The 17,300-nt window shown below is 33.7% G+C and overlaps 1 protein-coding gene across 12 annotated transcripts in view; it reads right to left on the bottom strand.

Moving 5' to 3' along the window:
- Positions 1-17,300, bottom strand: part of znf385c (zinc finger protein 385C) — a 259,074-nt gene that overhangs the window by 138,624 nt on the left and 103,150 nt on the right. The gene's annotated exons all lie outside the window — the stretch shown is intronic.

Here is a 17,300-nt window from a genome sequence, read left to right as displayed (position 1 = left end):
AAAATTATGAGCATTCTCATGATGTGTGTGTGTGCGTCTGCATGTCTGTGTGTGTTTTGTATGGCTATTAAGTGTGGTGTACACAAAATGTGCTCCTTTTCATGATGCATGTGTGTGTGTGTGTGTGACATCAGAAGACTATAAGCATGTTGTACACAAAAATCATGATCCTTCTCATGATGTGTGTGTGTGTTTGTGGTTTGTGTATGTGTGTGTGTGTGTGTTTATGTGCGCGCATGCAAGGCATTTTTCGCCTGAATGAGAGAAATGATGAAATCCTAATTACACGCTACAGACATCACCTCAAGCAAAGTCTCGCTCAGTGAGCCTCTGCCCAACAAAAACACACGCTCGCAACCTTTAGCCTTCTCCACACGACTTCTACAGCCGTCCTTCCTCTTCATCAGCATGAAAAGAGTTGTCGCGAGAACAGCCGTGTATAATTGGTAAAATAATTCAATGTCAACAAAGGCACACGCACACACACACACACACACACACACACACACACACACACACACACACACACACACACACACACACATTCACATTCACACACATTGATGAACAGTGTAATAGAGTGAGGGTTTGGGGAGGGGGCGTGATTTGTTCGCTGTCGGTTCAGAGTTGCTGACACGACACATTAAGCCCCTGTGATTTAAAACAATGATGACGGTGATGATGATGCTGATGACAATGGCCCTGATGCTAGAGTCAATGACGATCCACCACACTGAACAATATACTTCTGGGTCAGGTTTTTTTCTCTTCGTATTTTTTAGATATTTTTAGTAATAAATACCCTTTCCTGCCCTTTCTCTCTGTCTTTTTCCCCTTTCCTATTCCTGTCGCTCTGCCATGCTTTATCATTAACTGCAGCCACCCGGAGCAGCCAACCGGAAAATTCCCATCATGAAACACTAACTCATCTGCATATTACAGCCCCATTCGCTCGCTAGCCGTGCATAAATTAATACATGAATAACAATGAAAGAGGCAGTGTCGCTCTCTCTGAATCCAATGTGACGTTGCTTTGGTAAATCGTTACGCTGTGAAATTTCCTCACACTTAAATCCCTACACTGTATGTCTTTTTGGGTGTGTGATGTCTATTCTACCTGACAAAAGTCCTGTCATCTATCCAAGTTTTAGGAACAACAAATAATAACTTCTGGTTGATCATTTAATATCAGAAGTGGCTTATATAATAGGCAAAGGCCTCTAGATTATGCCTATTTTACCAAAATAAAATATGATCATGCCTTGATTTTTAATTATTTAATTAGGACATTAAGGTCTGACTTAGACAAAAGTCTTGTCACTTAACCAAAACAATGTACAGTATAGAATATAAAGTCATGCTGCAGAGGAAAAATAATTAATATTGTGTATGACTCCCATGAGCTTGGAGGACTGCATCCCTAAATCTCTGCAATGACTCAAATAACTTATCACTAAAGTCATCTGGAATGGCAAAGAAAGCGTTCTTGCTGGACTTCATCAAGATGCTTTGGATTCATCTTCAATGCCTCTTTTTTCATTTTACCCAACACATGCTCAATAATGTTCATTTCTGGTGACTAAGCAGGAAAATCCTTGGAAATTCTTTGCTTTCAGGAACTTTGCTGTGGAGGCTGAAGTATGAGAAGAATCGCTATTCTGCTGAAGAATTTGCCCTTTTCCTGTAGTTTGGGGCAGCACAAATGTCTTGATACGTCAGGCTGTTGATGTTGCCAAACACTCTGCAGATCTCTTACACGCCCCCATACTGAATGTAACCCCAAACTATGATTTTTCCTTCACCAAACTTGACAGATTTCTCTGAGAATCTTGGGTCCATGCGAGTTCCAACTGATCTTCTGCAGTATTTGTGATGATTGGGATGCAGTTCAACAGATGATTCATCTGAAAAATCTACCTTCTTTTCCATATGATCAGTCGGGAGTCAATTTATTTTTTGTAGCTCTTACAACTGGGATCAACGTCTAGACTTTTATCAGGTAGTCTAACTTTAAATCGTAATAAAGCTTCACATCGCAAAATGGTGCAATTTTGAAGTAAGTGCATCATATAAGATATTGTTGAATTCTTTCATCACTGGATCAACCAATGGTGCGATTTGGGGACTGGGCTCCTTTCTGATCGACCAATAGAGCCAAACAGATTCAACTTAAGCTCAATTAAAACTGATTCTGAGATTTTAGAATAGCTATTATGGATATAACAGAAGCATATAATGTAAAAAGCAAGGGACCAACAACTGAGCCTTGGAGTATCCCACAGTGCACCCTAAATTGATAAGAAGCCTCTTTATTTACTGATCCAAATAAATAACATTCCAATAAGTAAGACTAAGAACTACTCCGATGCAACTCCAGTAATACCAACACAATTTTCAAGCCTATAAGAGAATCAGTCATATCAAATGCAGGCCCAACAACACTAACAAAGAAATACAACCATGACTGAATGATAAGAGCAGGTCATTTGCAACTCTAATGAGTGTCGTTTCAGTGCAATGATGCAGATATTGTTGAATTCTTGCAGCACTGGATCAACCAATGGTATAATTTGAGGACAGTGCACTTTTCTGACTGACCAACAGAGCTCAACAGACAGCCTCCAGAAGTCAAACCCTTATTTATTTTCTCTATAGAAAAGTCGATTTAACATAGACCTGTGAGCTGTCAAAGTGCTTGTGAAATCAAAAGTTGTGATGTTTTATTTTGCTAGTGTACATCGTTGTTCTTTATGTAAATAATTAATCTCTGCAAGTTAATCCATTAAAAAAAAGTTGTTTTGGTTTAATCTTCAATCAGAGTTTTACGATTTTGGAATGACGGTTCTTTTCTGATGATGTCAGTTTGATGACTTCAGCCACAATATTCTTAACCACGCTCGTCTTACTGTTTGTGACGATGTTTTATGCAGCGGATGCCCTTCCAGCTGCAAACCAGTACTGGGAAACATCCATACACACTCATTCACACACATACATTATGAACAATATAGCTTACCCAATTAAGCTATACAGAATGTCTTTGAACTTGTAGGGGAAACAGGAGCACCCAGAGGAAACCCACGCGAACTTGGGGAAAACACACAAACTCCACACAGAAATGCTAACTGACCCAGCTGAGGCTCGAACAAGCGACCTTCTTGCTGTTAGGCAATCGTGCTACTCACTGCACCACTGTCACGCCCCTCACATTAATTCAACCCTTTTAAAAAAACTATTGTGTGTAATAGCATAATCCATACTGAAAAATGCAATGTAATTCATAATGCTTTATTCATTGCGTATTGCAATTTTCTTTCTTTTATTAAAGTGCACCCCCTTTTTCAAGATTTAAGATAAGTCTTTTGTGTGTTCAAGAATGTGTCCATAAAGTTAAAGCTCAAAATACCCAACAGATTACTTATTAAACCTTTCAGAATATGGGAAATTTGACCTGTTAGGACATTGCAGCTGTTTTTGTTGTCTGTGCCTTTAATGCAAATGAACTGTTCCCATCCCCCCCCACCATTCCCATGTGCGTGTCAAAGCCATAGAGATTGCTCTAATGGAAGAAACCTTTACCTGCTGCATTTCACGCAGATAAACAGCAGAGTGAGAGACAGGAATGGAGCCAAGAATTCAAGCCTTTCTGCAACGATGAGTCACACCCAATGTTGCTATAAAGTCAAACACATACACACACGTTTAGCTTTGCACTTTCCATTGCTGTATGGATATGTTATGTCAAAGTACAAAAAGCCTGATTTAACGTCCACACACCGGTGGATTGAAGCATCTTCTTAATTGTACTCACACGCGGCTGTGGTGATGAATTACATAGTGGGTTTACGGTCTTTTCTTTATGACAAGCATGCACTGATTTAAAATCCTTTTAAACTTGTAAAACTCATTCTTGAGGTGCAGTTGTTCATAGAGATTCGAACATTGCTTTTACTCTCATTTCCTTTGCACAAGTCCTGTCTTGTGGATATGATACACGTTACTATGGAGGCATGTAATAATATGCAGATGCCAACCAATTCGGTGGGCGGGATAAACTGCACTCCTATGTCACGTTGCCGTGGGCCTCAGAATTGCAGGGATTAGGATCCTATTTTAACATCAGGAAATTTAAAAAATAATCAATCAGTGTCAAGCCAATATGACTGCACACACTACCGTAGACGTCGTTTTAATCTGTAAAAGTTCACAGTCTTGTTCCTTGTAGTCCAATTTTCCTACAAAACTTATTATTTTTATGTATAATTTTTATTGTAATTTATATGTAATTTTATGATTCATCTAAATTTGTATAAACAGATTTTTTGAATATTCATATCAGAAAAAAAAATAATTGAATCCCATTTTTTATGGCAAACAAATGATAAAGGGGTAGTTCACCAAAAATAAACATTGCCATCATTTGCTCGCTTATTTAGGCCGAATCCCAATTCTACTCCTTAGCCTTTCCCCTTACCACTCGTTTTGCGCATTCATGTGAAGGGGTAGGGGTGTCCCAATTGTCTTTAGCTTGAAGGTGTAGGGCAAAGGGTAAGGGCTAGATAGCCTTCGAAACAGATTTTTCAGGAGCACACTAGAAACCAAGGGGAGAGAAAATTTCCCAGAATTTTTGTATTTTAGAATTTTTTGTCATTATTACGAATTTTTATCGCCACATTAGATCATTATAATAACATATCATTGCCTTTAGTGATTTCCTGAGATCAACACCAAAAAAGTAACGCAACTGGAATAACTACAGCAGTCACAATAATCAATTTTATATGAGCAAGAGATCGCGTTGACATAGGATGGCGTGTGCAGGTGCTGTCCCATTTCAATGTTTCCTCTAGGATTTTTTCCAGCTGTGGCGGCAGGCCTTTTTTTTATTTTAAAAAGTCGAGATCACAATTTTGTAATACAAGCATGCAAATTTTTTTTGCTTGTGCGCCAATTTCCTCTGTTCATGCACAAAACTTCTTGCACGCCCTCAATTATACTATATATACATATACATATATATATATATATATATATATATATATATATATATATATATATATATATATATATGTATATATATATGTAAATATTAATATATTATATATATATTCTTGTGCTCTCTCAAACGCTGATAAAGTGCAATTTAGTATGTTTATGTAACAAGTATGTCTCCAACATTTATTAGATTTGCTAGGAATATTTATATAATAACTATAATATATATATATATATATATATATATATATATATATATATATATATATATATATATATATATATATATATATATAGATATATATATAGATATATAATATTTATATAAAGTATGGAAACTGTTCATTTTAAGTGAAAGCTACATCAGGTTTGCTGGCCTCACGCATCATGCACCTGTCAAGTCAGTCAGTCAGTCAGTCAGTCAGTCAGTCAGTCAGTCAGTCAGTCAGTCAGTCAGCATGCCACCTTAAAGGGTTAAACAAATAACACACAGCACTACTACGGTTACAGAAACGTTCGCACAGTTATAATTCACTCACCTTTTAATATGCTTTGGTGCGATTATAAGCCGCTATTAAAAAAACATGACTGAATGTTTTGAATGACATGCTGTAATGTAGCCATGGCGGGATGAACTTTAGCATGGCGCCCCGCCATGGAAGAATAAATGTGTGCATGCATTTCTTAGGGGTACATTTTGAAGCCCTTCCTCTTTACACTCGGTTTCAAGGGCCAAGGGGAAGGGGAACAACAACAGAATTGGAATAGGGTATATGGCGAAGCATGCTAATGGGACTTTTAATTTGCCACTAACCTGGATTAAGCACTTCCGGCAAACTGTATGCCAATGCAAAAACCGGCGTGTTTAAGGTCTGTTTTCTTTACAAATCAGCGATCTCCACTAGCTAAGTGATATCCGATATTAAGTGGGTCTCAGATTGTACAAGAAGCACTGCATTAAATTACATTTTCCCCTCGCCATGTCTTTATAATATGAGCATTTATTTGATCCCAGTATATTCAATGGAGCTTCTGCGCTAGCCTGCCGATAGTGACGGGAGCGTGCGAGTAAATGGCTTTTTGTCTCGTTTTACGCTTGAGCAACTAAATGAATGCCAAAGTTTATTTAACTGAATGTATTTTAATGACATTACAACACTGATGCTGTAAAAGGAACCGTATAATATGGAAAAAAGTTCACAATAACAGGTCACCGGAAGTTTATCAGTATGGGAACAACACTAGCTCCCATACCATACTCATTATTCCAAACTGAATAAGGCCCAATTCTGAATTTCTTTCTTCTGATTAACACAAAACAATAGTTTTGAAGAATGTACAAACATTTCTGGTCCTCACTTCCATATTTTCCCCATACTATTGTGAACGATCTCTTTCAAGGAAGAAAGAAAGAGAGAAATACAGGCTAGTAAACTCTTCCATCTTGCTCTCAGAGAACTGACAAGAAACCACACGAGGAGTAATAGGGTGAAACGATGAAAGGAGGGAAGCTGTGGATAATCGAACGAAAAATGGTGATAAAAGAGGAAAGTCAGAAGAGAAAGGGAGAGAGAGAGAACGCTGGAATGGTAGAAAAAAAACGCAGCTGTGCAGACACACTCATGCAGAAAATTTCAGCCTTTAATAAATCACACTCACACACACACACACACACACACACACACACACACACACACACACACACACACACACACACACACACACACACACACACACACACACACACACACACACACACACACACACACACACACACTATAATCCAATACCTCACGGTGAATTAGAGAAGACCAGAGATGGACAGCATGAATGACAGAGAAAGACAAACACGGGAGCAGAATAAACATGCAAAACACAAATACACAACACACACACACACAGATGAAACACTGCACCAAAAAACACCAGCATGTGCTCACTAAAGCAAACACTGATATACATTACTACACATACACACACACACGCACACACACGCACCACACACCATTTTCAGTACAATTCCCTTGAAGATACTCCAAGTTAAAGTGGTTAAAGGTCACAATTAGTCATTTTGCTTTGGTTTTTCAACAACCAATCTAGATCCCAGTGTCTAGAGACAAATGTTAATATATATGTATGTCTTGATATACTGTAGATGTATGACCATTATAAATAAAGAAATATAATAATTATATGATAAAAGAAGAAATGGCAAGAATAGAATAGAATAGAATAGAATAGAATAGAATAGAATAGAATAGAATAGAATAGAATAGAATAGAATAGAATATTCATTCATTCATTCATTTTCTTTTAGGCTTAGTTTATTTATAAGGCTCAAACCAGCGACTTTCTTGCTGTGAGGAGACCGCGATACCCACTGCACCACCACCTCACCCTGGTATAATATAATAAAATATAATATAAAATGCTTACCATGCCCAAATGATCTTAGGATATGAATAATATAATATAATATAATATAATATAATATAATATAATATAATATAAAATAAAATAAAATAAAATAATATAATATAATATAATATAATATAATATAATATAATACAATACAATACAATACAATACAATACAATACAATACAATATACTATAATATAATATAATATAATATAATATAATATAATATAATATAATATAATACAATACAATACAATACAATATAATATACTATAATATAATATAATATAATATAATATAATATAATATAATATAATATAATATAATATAATGTTTTCCGTGCTCTATTGATATTAGGATATGCATATACAGTTGAAGTCAGAATTATTAGCCCCCTTTGAATTTTTTTTCTTTTTTAAATATTTCCCAAATGATGTTTGCAACAGAGCAAGGAAATTTTCATTGTGTGTCTGATAATATTTTTTTCTTCTAGAGAAAGTCTTACTTGTTTTATTTCAGCTTAAATAAAAGCAGTTTTTAATTTTTTAAAAACCATTTTAAGGTCAAAATTATTAACCCCTTTAACCTGTTAGCCAGCACTTAATTTTGGGGATTTACACCTACCTAACTTTAAAAAGTAACAGTTCATGACTCCAGTAAGCTACAAACACAAATTATGTATCATTGGAAAGAAGACACTTTGAGCTTTACTATGGTAAAAGGTGTTAAAAGTTACATGTTAAAAAGTTATACATTATGAAATCATTAGAAAAAAAAAAGTATTGTGTTCAATATTTGTTTTCCATATAGAAACACAGTGAAACATTAATGTACTGTCCTAGAAAATATATGACTTGAAAGTCAAGTATTTCATGAGTTTATATTTTAAATTTGTTTAAGCTATATATTTTTGGATAGTCAACAGAGCAAAACCATCGTTTAACTTGCATAATTACCCTAACTAATTAACCTAGTTAAGCCTTTAAATGTTATTTTGTTTAGAAGTGTCTTGAAAAATATCTAGCCAAATATTATTTGCTGTCATCATGACAAAGATAAAATAAATCAGTTATTAGAAATAAGTTACTAAAACTATTATGTTTAGAAATGTGTTAAAAAAAAAAAAAACTTCTCTCCGTTAAACAGAAATAGGGGAAAAAATAAATAGGGGGGCGAATAATTCAGGGGGTTTAATAATTCTGACTTCAACTGTAATAGATGACTGTAATATATAATATAATATAATATAATATAATATAATATAATATAATATAATATAATATAATATAATATAATATAAAATAATATAACATAATATAATATAATATAATATAATATAATATAATATAATATAATATAATATAATATAATTTAATATAATATAATATAATATATATTTGTTTTGCCAGTGGTAATATACAGCATATACACCACACATATGAATACATATTTTTTGTTATTTCCATAATATTTATTTATATTTATTAAAGAGTTTGCTGCCGCTGAAATTATTAATCCCCAAATTTCTAACCAGATTAGTTATTAATAATTAGTTATTAATCTGGGCAGAATAGTCAGTTACAGGCGTGATGGTTACTAAGCAGGTTTGCAATGTCAGAAAAACTCAAGCGGTTTCTAAAGATTGAAGCTGAAACGGCCGACACACACAATAGATCTACTAGTGCGGTTAGTGCATGTGTTCTGTGCAGCCTGAGAGAAGACTGTTAATCTCAGCAGTCATATTAACCTAGCATACCCATGATGCACCTGTCTGGGGATTGGGACGGAATGAGAATGAGAGAGAGAGAGAGAGAGAGAGAGAGAGAGAGAGAGAGTGAGAGAGAGACGAGTTCGAAAATCAAGAAAAGGGGATACGTTTTTAGAGAGAAATAGATGAGATGAGGTAAGGTGGTCTGTTGGCAAGAGTGGACCATTAACAAACGTGGACAAAAGAAGAAACGCTGAGGGAAAAAAAACGCACACACATACTGAGCCTGATATAGGAATGATCAGAAACGCACAAAACAGATTGATTTAAATTATTAGAATGAATCCAAATAAAAGACAAACATGATTTCTCTGCATGTACATATCTGCATGATGTGTTTTTGTGTGTGTGTGTGTATGTGTGTGTATGTGTGTGTGTGTGTGTGTGTGTGTGTGCAGTCATGCTGATTATGTGGGTTTGAGTACAGGGGCCTGGAGGAGTCAACAGAAGGTGAGCAGTGATAAGGCTGCTACTTTGTGTGTGTGTGTGTGTGTGTGTGTGTGTGTGTGTGTGTGTGTGTGTGTGTGTGTGTGTGGTTGCGTGTCGCTGTAAATCACGTTTTCCGGGCTTTTGCCTTTCCCCACTGACATGAAAGTAAAACATACACACATCCATGCACATACACAACACGCATGCATTTAATTCTACTAGAACTGATTTCAGCTCCTTCTTTAAGCAATCTACAATGTAGTAAGTGCTGCTAAGTAGCAATATTCCAAAAATATATTAAGTCACTACTATAACATTATAATTGGTTCTAGAATGTGCACCATTTAGAGCATACTAACAGGTTAAACTTATTAATGTGATGTTATGTGTTATGTTACGATGTAAGATGTTGTGTGTTATGTTATAATGTTGTGTTATTTGTTATTATGTCATGCTATGATGTTATATGTTGTGTGTTATGCCAAGACGTTACTTGTGTGTTATGTCATGTTGTGTCATGATGTAATACATTGTGTGTTAATGTTATGTATAATATGACGCTTTATGTTGTTATGTGTTGTTACGATGTCATATGTTGTGTGTTGTTATGTTATGATGTTATATGCTGTGTGTTATGTTATGATGTTATATGTTGTGTTTTACTATGTTATGTTATGATGTAATATGCTGTGTTTTATGTTATTTTATGATGTAATGTGTTTTCATGTTATGTTATATGTTGTGTGTTATGTTATGATGTTATATGTTGTGTTTTATTATGTTATGATGTTATATGCTGTGTGTTATGTTATGATGTTATATGTTGTGTTTTACTATGTTATGTTATGATGTAATATGCTGTGTTTTATGTTATTTTATGATGTAATGTGTTTTCATGTTATGTTATATGTTGTGTGTTATGTTATGATGTTATATGTTGTGTTTTATTATGTTATGATGTTATATGTTGTGTGTTATGATGTTACACGTTGTGTATTGTTATGTTATGTCATGATGTTATATGTTGTGTGCAATAATGTTATGTTGAGATGTTATATGCTGTTTGTTATGATTTTATGATGTTATATGTTGTGTGTAATGATGTTATGATGTTATATGCTGTGTGTTATGTTATAGGTTGTGTGTTATTATGTTATGATGCTATATGTTGTGTGTTATGTTGTGATGTTTTATGTTGTGTTATTATGTTATGTCTAGATGTTATATATTGTGTGTTATTTTACATGTTGTGTGTTATGTTGTGATGTTATACGTTGTGTGTTAATTTATGTTCTGTTGTGATGTTTTATGCTGTGTTATTTAATGATGTTATATGTATTGTGTTATTTTGTTATGATGTTATATGTTGTGTTATTTTGTTATGATGTTATATGTTGTGTGTTATGATATGTTATGTTACATGTCGTGTTGTGTTATGATGTTATATGTTGTTTTGTTATGTTATGATGTTATATGTTGTGTGTTAGTATGCTATGTTATGATGTTATATGTTGTGTTTTATTATGTTATGTTATGAAGTGGTATGCTATGTTTTAAGTTATTTTATAATGTAATGTGTTTTCATGTTATGTTATACGTTGTGTGTTATGTTATGATGTTATATGTTGTGTGTTATGTTATGATGTTATATATTGTGTGTTATTATGTTATGATGTTACATGTTGTGTGTTTTGTTATGTTGTTATATGGTGTGTTTTATTATGTTATGATGTTATATATTGTGTGTTATTATATTATGTTATGATGTTATATGTTGTGTTATAGGTCGTGTGTTATTATGTTATGATGCTATATGTTGTGTTATGTTATGATGTTTTACGTTGTGTTATTATGTTATGTCTAGATGTTCTATGTTGTGTGTTATGCTGTGTTATGTTTTATGCTGTGTGTTATGTAATGATTTTATATCTTGTGTGTTATTTTGTTATGATGTTATATGTTGTGTTATTATGTTATGATGTTATTATATGTTGTGTTATGTTATGATGTTATATGTTGAGTTATGGTATGATGTTTTTTGTTGTGTGTTATGTTATGATGTTATATATTGTGTGTTATTATGTTATGATGTTATATATGGTGTGTTATTGTGTTATGATGTTATATGTTGTGTGTTTTGCTATGATGTTATATATTGTGTTTTTTGTTATGATGTTATATATTGTGTGTTATTATGTTATGAAGTTATATGTTGAGTTTTTTATGTTATGATGTTATATATGGTGTGCTATTGTGTTATGTTATGATGTTATATGTTGTGTGTTTTGCCATGATGTTATATATTGTGTGTTTTGTTATGATGTTATATGTTGTGTATTACAATGTTATACTTTGTGTTTTATTATGTTATGATGTTATATATCGTGTGTTATTATATTATGATGTTATATGTTGGGTGCTATGTTATAATGTTATATGTTGTGTGTTATTATGTTATAATGTTATATGTTGTGTTTTATTATGTTATAATGTTATATATTGTGTGTTATGTTGTGATGTTATATGTTGGGTGCTATGTTATAATGTTATATGTTGTGTGTTATTATGTTATAATGTTATATATTGTGTGTTATTATATTATGTTATGATGTTATATGTTGTGTGTTATTATGTTATAATGTTATATATTGTGTGTTATTATATTATGCTATGATGTTATATGTTTTGTGTTATGTTATAGGTCGTGTGTTATTATGTTATGATGTTATATGTTGTGTGTTTTGCCATGATGTTATATATTGTGTGTTTTGTTATGATGTTATATGTTGTGTATTACAATGTTATACTTTGTGTTTTATTATGTTATGATGTTATATGTTTGTGTGTTATGTTATGATGTTATATGTTGGGTGCTATGTTATAATGTTATATGTTGTGTGTTATTATGTTATAATGTTATATATTGTGTGTTATTATGTTATGATGTTATATGTTGGGTGCTATGTTATAATGTTATATGTTGTGTGTTATTATGTTATAATGTTATATATTGTGTGTTATTATGTTATGATGTTATATGTTGGGTGTCTATGTTATAATGTTATATTTTGTGTGTTATGTTGTGATGTTATACTGTTTGTTAATTTGTTATGTTATGATGTCATATGTTGTTTTATGTTATATTATGATGTCATTTGTTGTGTGTTACTGTTGTTATGTTATGTGTTATGTATTATGATATGTGTTGTGTTGTTGTGTGACGTTACATTGCAATATGCACCAAAAAGCAGTACAATTCAACTTAAGTCTTTAAATTACTTACAAAATTTTATAACAATGCATTTTTGGTTTTAGTTTTGGTTTTCAGCCAAGTGCATTCAAAATTTTCATTTCAGTGCATCCCTGTATTATATTATATTACATTATTCTCACATATAGCCTCTTTAAATGCTTAAGTAGCTATAATGTGAGTGCAAAATGTAACACATTGCTTAATATGAACTCCTTCAGTTATTCTTCTGACAAACGAGAGCTGTCTGAATCCAAACCTTAAAAACTAAAGGTTTTAAATGCATTAAATAATATTCATTAAATACATTTTTTATGCATTTCTGCATTTACACCATACAAGTATAATAAATATTAGCATTCATCTCTAACACAATCCAATCTCATGCAAATTAAGGAAGCATGGCTAACATACACAGTTTAGCATAACTGACTACCAAACTACAGTATTCCCATACAACTAAAACCAGAAAGACGAACACATTATTGTACAGTCGCTGTTTGGTGCATGTCTTGATGGCTATGAAAGCAGATGTGTGGTATGTGTGTGTGTGGTTAGGCTTGAGGCGTTGTTGTATGCTCATGGGGAAGGTTGTCCAGTCTAATTTGACTTCTATTATGCTGTCGAACACTAGCAGAATGGCTAATCAATGAGCCTTTATATCTTTGTGCTTGAATGCAAACACACACACACACACACACACACAAACACACACACACACAGCCATGCGCAATAAAGTTCTCCACAAACGCCTTCCACAAATAGGACAGACACAGAGCCATTTAGAATCATGCTAAAACCCTAACACACACACACACATATATATGGGTAAACTGCATAAAATCTAGCTGGCTCTGAGACTGTGAGTGCCTGTACCCCGTTGCTGAAGGGGGCGTCGCCATGTCGAGCATTTCCATGGTGAACATGTTCGGTTGCTATGTAATTATGGTCTATTTGTATGAGAGCCTGCACCTGAAGTGGGTCTGACTGCTGCTCATATGATTGGCCGTGCGTGTGTGCGTCTTTATGTGTAAGAATCAACGACATAGAGGTTAGCTTTAATTTCGCATTTGCATTACAAGGGAAGAAAATTGTGTTTGCGCATTGCCAGGATTTTGAGTGTGTCTGGGCATTTGCATGTACTGTGCATATCGCTTTTGTGTGTGTGTGTGTGTGTGTGTGTGTGTGTGTGTGTGCATGGGTAAATGAATTGTCCTAGTGGATTATTGTTGAAATAAATCGACACATTCCAGCTCTAATCACATGATTCGCTCTGACTCCACCCACTTTGACTTGAAATAACGCTGCATGACACAAAGCTGCCACCAGCTGCCTCTCTTTCTCTCCTGCAATTATCTCCAGGCCGCACGGCACAGTCTTTACCGGCGTAACTACAACATTCAGCATCTCACAGGCCTCTCAAATGCTCCGTCCTGACCTATCAGCTGGGCTTTAAAGCCGCATCACCATGGAAACGTAAAAAGCCGAGCCGAGTCAAAATCACATATTAACTGCAGACGGACAATGGGGTCTAAGGGTATGAATTACATGAAGATGCCTGCCAGACCCTGGCTGACAACATGAAGGTTTTTTCTGCTTTTGATGCTGTTTGCATGTCATGTACAGTGTGCGAATTTGCCTAGTGGGAGGGTTGCCTTAGCTCAGTGGTTTGTGTAATACATGTGCATGCTTCATTGAAGCAAATATAATCGAGTTACATGTAATTTATTAATCATATTTAATTTAGGGTTCTTACACCTTTTCAAAAGTCAAATTTAAGCACCCTTCAAGGCCTTTTCAGGTGCATTTTCAAACTTATTCAGCTTATTAACATATCGCATATATAATTAATCACATTATATCAGAGGTTTGTTATAGTAAAGAACAGTATTATCGTAAAGTATATAGTATAGCATTGTATAATAATCTTATTTAAAAGTTTGATCGCATGTTTGCACTAAGCCTAACACTGAACTACTATTATTTTAAGAAAAGAGAAAGAGAAAGTAATGATGCTGAATGGTGGCGGTTCATTCCTTATCCTCGCGCTGCAGATGGTCTGTTTAACTGTTTTCTCATTAGTGAGGCATTCAGTTTTTCCACTTACAAAGTCTGCCATGTAAATAGCGAATGTGCCATAGCGTGACACAACTGACTCCTAAAAGGAATGGAAGATGACACTCTGATTGGCTTATTCTCAATACACACCCATAACTCATTAGAAGAATAAACACAACCCTGTAAGACCATGCACGGTAGCGCAGAGCCTATTTTTTCTGTAGCAAAAGTGGATTCAGACACATCCTTAATTCTTTTGTGCCATGTGCTTTAGACTTTGCGCCTAGATTGTTAAAATAGAGCCCAATGAGTCTACCTTTATTTTAATTTTAGGCTGCATGCAGATACAAACATATTTATTTGCTAGATATAGTGTCTCTTAAACAACTACACACAGTAAAAAGCAATTAGTTGACTACTTTGAAAAAAAAAAGCATAATTATACAAAAATTAAGTCAACTACAACGGGTCAACTCACTTTAGGTAAAGTAATAAATCAATTTTTACAGTGCACTGGGCTAGACTGAATGATTGATTTAATATTTTTCTATAGAGCTACCGTCCCACATACATCTTGTGTTGATGCCCTTTAGGGGCATCAAGCCTTTATTAGGGATGTCAACGCCCACTGTAATTCATACTTTGTGTACATAAAGTATGAATTTGTTAACAAGATAAACGTCAACACGTCCCATGACATGCAGAAGTTATTATTACATATAACTATATTTTATAACTATTAACTATTATTATATAACTATATTTCTACACATTTAATAGTAAAATTAGAAGAAAAAAAGTAGGTGACCAATAAATCAACACCGAAAATGTATATAATAATGTGTTTGTGACATCATTTAGCCAATTTGGACATTCTCCAGGATCAACATAATTTGTTGGCCCTAAAGCAACATTGCTGTCACAGTCAAAACCACCTAAATATAATGATTGAATGACTGATAAACATATGACTTTAATGGCTTTATATTACTCAGTATGCAATATGTTTAACGGTATTCTAGGGGGTAAAACAAGATTAAAAAAGCGTAATAAAAGTCTTAATAGAAATTAAATTAATTCATCAATAATAATACACTGTAAAAACAAAAAGTTGACCCAACTTAAAATTGTAAGGCGACTTGCTGCAGAGCTTTTTGCGCTCACTCAACTTAAATCGTGTCAAGTGCAGTACTTGGGTTAAAAGTTAAGTCAGCTCAAAAAATTATGTGCAGCACGCTGACTTAACAATAACTTGACTTGACAATAAAAATAGCACAAATAAAACTAAATTGTTTGCCCTATATAAAAATAAATATGGGCAAACAATGATAAAAGATGACAGAATGTTATTTGTGGAGTCAACTATGCCTTTATGGTTTGTGTTTCTCAGTTGAACACAAAGGAATATATTTTGAAGAATGTTGGAAGAGCAGCCATTGACTTCCATAGTATTTTTGTTCCTACTATGAATGTCAACTGTTCTTTAAATATCTTGTTTTGAGTGAGAGCAAATAATGAGGAAATGCTTATTTTTGGAGTCAACTATCCCTTTAAATCTAAAACTACACATAAATTGATCATTAAACAGCAATGTCGTCTTGCTTGAGAATAATATGTTAGGCAACATGCACAAGAACATACAATACACAACGTCATTCACCCCAGCAGGACATGTTCCTGGATAAACATAATTTACTGGGGTCCAAAAATCTTTAGTGATTGGCTGAAAAGCAAGCATTGTTTTGACTAATTAAAGGGATAGTTCACCCAAAAATAAAAACTGCCTCATCATTTACATGCCCTCATGTGGTTTTAAACATTTATGAGTTTCTTTCTTCTGTTGAACACAAAAGAAGATATTTTTAAGAATGCTGGTTGCTAAGACCTTCATGATAATAAAATAAACTATGGAAATTAATGAGTGTGAGCATTTTTCAAAATATCCTTTTTTTTTGTGTAGAACAAAAGAAAGAAACTCAAATTGAATGTAACATACGGAACCCAACACAAATGTTGGGTTTACATGTTCATGACAATAGGGGAAATACAAATGAAAGTCAATGGTTACTGATTTTACAACATTCTTTAAAATATCTTTTGCATTTAACTGATTTGGTACAAGTGGAAAGTGAAGACATTTTCATTATTGGGGTGAATGGTGGATATAGGAAAAGAAGATATTTCGAAGAATGCTAGTTGCTGAGATCCATCGACCTCCATGGTAGGAAAACACTATGGAAGCCAGAGGGTGTCAGCATGTTTCAAAGTATACTCTTTTGCATTCAACAGAAGAAAGAAACTCAAATTAAATGACGATATGAAATATTTACATACAGAAATATTGGGTTTACATGTTGGGAATCATTAGCCACTGACAATA

Source organism: Danio rerio, chromosome 3, assembly GCF_052040795.2.
Source record: "Danio rerio strain M-AB ecotype USA chromosome 3, GRCz13ab, whole genome shotgun sequence".
In the NCBI taxonomy this organism is placed as follows: domain Eukaryota; kingdom Metazoa; phylum Chordata; class Actinopteri; order Cypriniformes; family Danionidae; genus Danio; species Danio rerio.
This window is presented reverse-complemented; position numbering and strand designations above follow the sequence as displayed.